Source organism: Anguilla rostrata, chromosome 6 (genome assembly GCF_018555375.3).
Source record: "Anguilla rostrata isolate EN2019 chromosome 6, ASM1855537v3, whole genome shotgun sequence".
Lineage (NCBI taxonomy): Eukaryota > Metazoa > Chordata > Actinopteri > Anguilliformes > Anguillidae > Anguilla > Anguilla rostrata.
In genome coordinates, this window is record NC_057938.1 from 33,872,750 (window position 1) to 33,881,708 (window position 8,959).

At 36.2% G+C, this 8,959-nt stretch overlaps 1 long non-coding RNA gene across 1 annotated transcript; it reads left to right on the forward strand.

Annotated features, from left to right (window-relative positions):
• The first annotated feature begins 263 nt into the window (after positions 1–263).
• On the forward strand, positions 264–1,825 carry LOC135256984 (uncharacterized). Its single transcript, XR_010330564.1, has 2 exons — positions 264–512; positions 1,336–1,825. It is a non-coding gene; the product is annotated as an uncharacterized LOC135256984 (long non-coding RNA).
• The last annotated feature ends 7,134 nt before the right edge of the window (positions 1,826–8,959 follow it).

Genomic DNA, 8,959 nt, shown 5'->3' on the forward strand with positions numbered 1-8,959 from the left:
GTTGTCGAAACAATGTGTAACCCAGGGTTCCAAGACACAAATTGAATAGATAGTGAAACAAAGAAAATTTGTAAATAACTAGTAGCAAGTAAATAAGTAAATTATCATTCAAAGTAGAGACAAAAGAAAAAGATTTTTAATAAGGAAAAATACATTTTCTTTATGTGCAGAAAGATAAGTTGATAGAAGGATTAGACAACCAATTCGGATAACGATACTTGTTGTAAATTTGTTGATTGGTCAGTCAGATGACAAGCCCTGACATGCGAAAATTTCTCTGAACAGATTAAGCTAATTTGAAGTGAATTACAAGTGAATTTAGGATACAATTGCAGATATTTTATTGAGGAGTGACAGTAACTTGAAAAGAAACACATTTATAAAGAAATGACGAAGATTTGCAGCGTTCTTCTATCGCCCTGGGCGACAACCGCGTGAAAGAAAAATTTCTGCATTCGCCATTAAGATCGTTGAAAACCGAACTTTGAACAACTTTGAAAATATTTCCCTTGGTGAGTCCCCATTCTAAGACTATCTAACCTATCTCACTGCCGTAGTATCAGTTAGCTTTGGTGTGTTCAGAAACGATAACGTTAAATGTAGTCGTAATACAAAAAGATCCGAAAATGAAGGTTGCTAAGTAGATAGCTTCATGTGATTTAAAGCTCTGGTAGTAGCAGCTAGCTAAGTTGGGTAGCTATAGCAACTCGCGGCTAAGCAGGCAAATGTGTATAATTGATGTGTGGGGTAGGCCGGGCTAACAGCAGGGCTGTTTCCTGCTTTGTGACTGTGGTGGTAGACGAACCAGGCAGTTTGTCACATAGCAAGCTGAAAATATATTGATGCGGGGACAATGTGATGTAACGTTAGCTAGAAGAAGGGCATCTGAAAATTCTCCGGTTGTGTTCTGAAAGTGTATCTCCTGTGTAATCGCATATCGAAGCCACATCGGCGTACTCTTTGTTTAACGTTACTTAAAACGAGTGTATGTCGTGGTACCTTTTATTAGAAAGCTAACATAACTAACTAACTAGCTAGCTAGCTAGTGCTGCGAGGAAACGTCAGTGGGTGAGCTTGGAAGCACTGAAAGATATGAGTAGTGAATTGAGTGAGCTAATGGTGGCTAATTCTACTTCCAGTTAATCAGAATCTAGATATGCTGACAGAATGAGAACAGATTGACAATTGATATGTTTATTTAACAGAGTAAATACAATTTATATATACAATATATAATACAATTTAATATACAATTTAGATGTTCACCGTGTATACTATGTCTTAATAATCTGAATGTACAGACTACTGATGAGTCTTTTGGCTTTGTGTTACAAGGCCGGGTTTTTTTTTTGGTGTGTTGTTTTTTTTTTTTTGTTGGATTTGAACTGCTGTGCTGGATCCTGGATTCGTCCGCCCCTGCTTGCCTTCCCTGGAGAGCTACAGCGGCGCGCGGACTGGCGAGCCACCCATGTGATCGACCTGCAATTTTAAAGAGAAGGAAAGAGTTCAATTGTGCCTTCTGCAATGGTGGTCGGACAAGTGTTTGAATTCTACAAACTGGAACTCAGCAACAAGTGGTCCAACAACCACACGGACTAAACTGATTTGCAGTTAGTGTTTTAGAAAAGTGGTTTGGTGTTATAGTGTGATAAGTTTCCTTTGCATAGGTACTTTCAATAGTACTACATAAGGGTTTTTGGTTTCAAAATAAAAGTCCTAAAGTCTAATTAGTGACAAATTATACTAGAACCAAATCACTAATAATAGGGATTAACCAAAACACATCAAAGAAATACTAAAAGTATGGTTAAGGTATAAAAATGGGAAAATAGTCAAAAATTAGTGGAACCAGAGAAAATATAAATACAGATACAATGTAAAAGGTCTTGGGACCAACTTATATTTTTTTCCTTTTCCCATTTTGTATATATGTGTACTGTTGTTGTTTAATGCTTTCTACTTTGTAATAAAAACAAAGGGTACAGAGAACCAAAAAGGGAAAATTTAAATTAAAAAAAAAAAAATTCTCTTACCTTTGAAATACAGATCCTGCTTCCGTGTGCTTCATTCTTGATGTGCAAGCCGCCTCTCCCTCTCGAGTCGAATCTGTTGTCTTCTGATCTGGTCCATACTTACCTGATTTTATCCATTCTAGTAACGGTGTTAGTATTGAAACACTTGTTACAAATGCCACGACGAATGCGCGCTGTAATCAAAGCTAAAGGCGGTCCAACGAAATATTAGAGTGTGCGACTTTTATTTTGGCCAGACAGTGTATATTTTGTATAGAATATCCACAGAGAATGCCAGCAGATTAATTTAATCTCTAAATAATCTCTGCCCTGCAAAAACACCCCCAAGCTCTATGGTATCCTGCAGGAATGGGCATGTCCTTTTGCAAAGAGCTGTGCATTTATATTTTTCAGTCCAATTGCCTGGACATAGTCTGCCCCAGACCAGGTTAGCCGTGCAGCGCAAGTAACCATGGTGGTATACCTCAATTTTAAGTGAGTCAGCTTTGTGACACGGAAAACCCAGGGTTAGAGATTACAGTAAATTATCTTACTAACCCATAAGCTCACTTCGTAGTACACCCCTCTGGTACCAGCTAACTTGCTAACTTGAAAACGAAACACTCAACCCACTGGCAGTTTTCTTGGAATAGTGATAACACTTCCGCTGTTTGTTAAAAACTGTTTAAAAATCAGAGCATTATCTCTCTCCCGCCTCACCACACCCCAGCACTTTAACACACAACATCAGAAAGTCTCCACAATTTAGTAAAACACAAAATCTAAAGAACAATATTGAAAAATTGTTCTTTCATACTAAAATTACAAATTTGGATTTTTTTTTGTATGAAAAGTCACAGAAGCAGAAAATTAATGCATTAAAAACCTCCAAGGCTATTGAAGGAAGAACATACAATCAGAGCTTCAACATTGGAGCCTTACACCAGGAACATAACAGCTTGACTTTTTGGATTGACATGCACGTACCATCCATTTGCATTTGATCACACAATCTCATCGGATTGCTCCTCTTGCCATGAGCTGTGGCAGGTATTTACCACCCTGAGGAAGGAGCTTGTCAATCAGTTGCCATGCCAACCCAAGATGCAGCAGGCGTGACACAGACTCAGGATATCTTCATTTGTTTATATTCTCTGACACCTGCTCTCCAGGTCTTGAAGCACACTCAGAGCATGCACAACATGAGGGACCAATCAGGAGCGATTTAGAGGCCTGAACATGGATCAGACTTACGTTTCATCAATACCTCAGGGACACTACTCTAAACAACTTTCACCTGTGGTTTCTGAATACAGACATCTAAACTGCTACTCTTTGACAATTCTCTCCAGACAAACTCAACTTTTATACTACTACTACTACTATTACTAATAATAATAATAATAATAATAATAATAGATTTTTACTAATGCATCGGTAAAGTTGCTTCCATATTTTTTATCAGTTTAGATACGTTTTGTCAGTTTTTATAAATTCAAAATTTCTAACTAATGAGGCTTCATTCCATGCTCTTAACTGCAGAGTTTCTCAAAGCAATCCTGGGAGACTCTTGTGGCTCAAGAAGGCTTTATATTTCCAATACAAATAGATCCATTAATCCAGCACTTTTCAGGGCTGGTGTAGCACAGTTCTTTCTGTTTAACCTCTTCCCAGAATTCCAAGTTATAACTTTGTTAATGACATTTGAAACTCCTACCCAAATACTGTACATTTATTGCAGCTTGTAAAAAAGTTTCATAAAACTTTTTTTGGTTTGAAAAATAGTTGTGCCATTAAGCTTTCAGAAAATACACTTCGAAACTTCGTTTGGCGGTGTTTAATTTTGTCAAGTTAACTTGATGGACTTTGGCTTTTCAGTGCTTCTTGGTAGTGTTTTGGCTTTCTGAGTTTTGCGTTCTCCAGTTCACCCAGCTGATGGCATATCGTCCTTTTAGTTTAGTATGTTTATGAGGGGTTTTGTACTTTATTGTACAGTTATATGTCAAAACGCCTTTGATCAGATTACTTTTGTTGACTGACAGCTGAAGAGGCCTATCAAAACTGGTGATTTAAATCTTGGGCCCACCCTCACATTCAGGCCTGGCTTGCTCCCATTGTGTTTTAAATTTGTCTGTCAATTTTTCAAACCAATAGACAAGACTAATCTTAAAAAACAAGCTATTATACATGGCATCCAGGCTTTGCTTACACCCTTATATGTTGGTGTAATGACTACTCTGCCTTTTTTATTTTTGTTTTTTTCTTCCTTTCTTTTTGAAATTTTATTTTTTGCAACATGATCACTGAAATATTAAATAGATACAACAACAACATAAATGTGTGGGATACTCTTCTAATAAAGAAATAAATAAAAAATGGAATAAATGTTTTTCCATTTTATTCTAGAATGCAGGATCTTTTTGTTAGGGGTGGAGGGAGATGACATTTGTAATGTATTTATCTGTATTTGTTCAACCAACAAAATTATTAGTATTTGTATTCGAATAAGAACTGGAAATGGGCATGGCGCAAACCTGGAAATGGGTGGGGTTTAACACTGTATTAAATGCCAAAAATGTCCGATTTTTATTATTTTATTTTTTATTAATTTTATTATTACATTATGATCACTGCCACTGCCATTGTTGATATGATCACCGTTTTTTTCATTTTATAAACAGAGCCCAAATATTTAGGAAAATCATGGAAGGATGAGGATATAGCATTTATGGCATTGGAGTAGTTTCAATTTTAAAGTCCACAAAGCCCCATGGTGTTGCCCTGGCCTATCCAATGTAAAGGAAAATTTACACTTGCTGTCTCTCAGCAGATGTGTGTGTGTATCTGATTTAGAAACTTGGTGCTGACTTCTGAGTGAATGGCATCAAAGAGGTGGGAAGAAAAGATCAGAATCTGAATGATATTCATCATTAATTCAGGAGGAGAAAACATTCAGAGAGAACGCATCATTCGAGTGTTGCCGAATATGGTTTTTGTATTGGAGTTGAATAAGATATTGAGATCTACATAGAATAGTCTAAAATTTGGGTTAGGGTTAGGGTTAGGGTTGTTCTTTATTTTTGAATGTGGAATTTACCAAGAAGGCATACAAGTCTAATGGTGTTATCCAATGATGGTGTGCCTGTATTACAGTTCAGAAACAAGACCACTAATTCCATAGTTTCAAAAATCCTGCAGAATGCACTAACAAGAAGTAGATATATATTGTTCCAAAAGTGAAGAGAGTAGATACATCTAATGAATGAATGAACCAGAGTTTCTTTTTCTATATTACAAAATGAGCAATTTGATGAAATTTCTAAATTTGGTTATTAAAGTTACAATCTCGAAGATTTCTGTTTCGTTCTCTTTGGCGGTACCAATGGCGAAAAGCAGTAATTGCAGGTGTGTTTTTGGACCTCACTTCCCAGAGATCCAACCGGATCCAACCAGTGTCGTCTGTGTGACATCAGTCAGTTGGCACCTGGCCATGCTGACTATAACACTTACTATTTACTGAATAAAAATGTACACACTCATTCATTGTCTAACATTAGGCTAACTTAAGCTGCCTTTACACTGCCGAGCTAGGTTAAAATGCTGTAGCAGACCTGGGGTAGAATTAGTGATGATCAATTTCCACAGACGTTCTTTATCCATCTTTTGCCCGGTATGAACATCTTTACACTGCAGAGAAGAATTTGCGGGATTCGCTGCGGCTCGTACAATTATGTATCTCGTGCACACTAAACAGTCTTTTTCGTGAATGATTGTTGTGTGATATTTTTGAAACAACTGCCTTGCAAAATGTTACCGCTGGTGTTTCTGGCTAGCCAACTGTTCGAGAATAAAGCTGAGCTGGGTGTTAATTTAGCAATCAGAACAAGAATAATGAAACAAAAACAAAGGATTTCATCAAAAAAGGGCAAGACTGAAGGACCATATGAGGAAGCGTAATAAAATAATAACGCTAATCCATACTGCTGTATTATTTTATTTAGTTTTATCCGGTTTGACATCTTTACACTGAAATCAGACCTGGCTCTGCTCCACCTATACCCCTGGTTAATGCTCTGTGTAAAGACAGCTTTATTCCGATCATTATAATATATTGATGAACTTGATGGCAATGTAAATAACGGTAACGTTAAGGCCAATTCAGATCAATGATTCGCAACGAGACAAAATGTTTTTAGAATGTTGCAGAGAAAATTGCAGCGGTGTGAACTGGTTAGTTGCAGAGCGTCTGAAGCCGTTGCCTGGGGTCTCAAAAGACCCACCTTGTCAAAACGCCAAGTGCAGTTAGAACGTTTGCAATCAGACGTCTTGGAATTTTTCAAGTTGCATCCAGTCTCATTGCGAATCATTGATCTGAACTGACCTTAAGTTAGCTACATTGCAACAAGGTAGCATTGCATTCGAGAGACGTTTTGCGAGAAACGGTACCAGTTGGTAGCATTAGCTAGCGTTTTTTCTAATTGTTAGCTGACATTAAATTGTGTTAATTACATTAGCTAGCTAGCTAACGCAACGTTACCTGATATGAGAGATGGATACTGTGCACAACGTTGTCTAAACTAATGTTGCCTTTCTTGACATGGTCCGGTAGCTAGCGTTAGCTGTGCAAATAGCTAGGCTATGTAATTTAGTAACGTTACACTGTCATAAAATGTAATGCGAAATCTACATCAACAAATAATATGACCTCTCATGTTACACAAAAACGTTTTAGGGTTCCATAGCCACCCCGCTCACACACAAGTGAGTTGAAGTGCGAGCCTGTTGCGTTAGCTCCATCTACCCTCTATGGCGGACCAACCACTGATGAGTGATGGAAAACGCGTCACTAACTATGCGCCGTTTGTGATTTTTTCCCGGGAATGTCGCCACAGACACCCAGTTCTTTAATCATAAATTATTATATTAATAATAATATAAATTAATATAATAATAGGCTCAATCACCATTATGTTACCTAATTTGGCGATAGATAGTGACTCAACAGACATTTATTTTAATGAAAATCTTTGAGATTATTACTTTAAGGCATTGCAGGGATAGTACCTGTGTAAAATCTTGAGATGTAGTTCTTTGGCTTTATTTAGTATTAATAATTTTTTTGGATCATACCAATAATTTTTCCTAATGGAAAATGAGGAGTGTCTCCGAATCAGAAGAGCTCTTTGAGGTCAACTTTTACCTTCAGTGAGTACTTTTCTAATATGTATATTATTACATGTTCTATCACTGATGCTTCCGTTCCAGATTGTAAGACCAAGAACAACGCCAGTTAAAGAACTATAAAGAAGAGGTGCCTTTACCAAGTGAATCAATTGAGGCGAAAGGAATTTTGTACCATATTGAACTCATTTCTGTGTTACTTTTGTTTGTGTTAGAAAATTCATTATAACTTAGAAGATTACCTCAATTATTCAGCAGTTCAACTTAGTTCCTCTCTCATATCATTATTTTATAAAAATGGCCATGTTTCTGGAGAGTATGCTTTGATTGTTCAGGTATATATGGTGAGAGAAATTTTACTTGAAAATCAATTTCCAGGCAGCTTGTGTGTGGAAGTGTGCTAATTTGATAGTTTGTTACATTTAAATTCACAAGATAACAAAAATTTAACTGAAGACCACCACATTTCTTAAACAACAGGTTGGGGATGTACAGACATGGAGTATCAAAATCTATTGTACAGTGTTTAACCCAATTGATTTTAATAATCTGATTAATAGTGTTAAAATCCAGGGCATTCATACCACCATCACAATATCTTTGAATTGTTTTCCTTCGCAGCAATAGCTGCACATGTTTTTTGTCTACAAAAAGTGATAAAGCAGGATACACAATTCAAGAAATGCCCTCTGCTTTGCAAATCAGAATACACCAACTGTTAAAATTGGCTGCTGTTTTTTTTGTCATTTTGGTGAAACATTTTGTCACCATGTCAACTGAGGTTTTTCAGACTGTAATACCAAGTTATTTAACAGCTTGCTTGACTTGTATACCACATATAACTGCTTTGTCAGAGTTGCATACATACATTAATTCACTTTTTTCATTAATTATGAGTCCAGATGAATCTGAAAATAATTTCAAGGCCAACATAGTATCACAAACCTGACTGTAATCTCTTAAAAAACATGTGTCATTTGTGTAATTCTTCTCCTATTGTGATACCTTCCATTCCAGTGGAGTGAACAATATATCAATTAAGTCAGCAGCAATCACAAATAAAAAAGGTCTGTCTAACCCCTCATTTAATCTTGAATAGGGAAAAGGTACCAATAGGTAGGGAAACACACACATTTATGCTTTCGAATGGAATCTGTATCAAGCTCCCTAATGCTGAAACCAAAGAGTTTTAAAGGTATATATACATGTCAATGTGTTCAACAGAATCAAAGGCCTTATGAAAATCTGAAAATAATATACTTGCATTATCATGTATCAAATCTGCATAGTCAAAGACATATAAAACTAACCTAATACCTAATATTATTAGAGATATGTCAACCTTTCATAAAGCCTGATTGAGTATTAGATATAACTTTGTCCAGACACGGTTTAAGTCTGCTAGCAAATATAGCAGCTAGTAATTTGTAGTCTGTGTTGAGTACGGTTATTAGGCACACATTTCTTATAGAAAGGCATTTTCTTATTAATGGCATGGCATTCAAATATCAGATTTCTCTTTAATAATCTTAGGTATAAATTTGTACACTTTTTCAAAGACTTTTGAGGGTCATAAAGGGAGGTAGAAATTTCTCATAAAATTTTGATATATATTTTGACATTAACTGATCATCAGAAATTAAGTTTTCCATTGACACAGAGAGAGAAAATCACCAATCTGGTGATTTCACCAAATTTTTTAAATCTAAATTGAATAATTAAGCAGAATTATTCTCTTTACTTTGCTCTTCATCTAATAAGGCGGC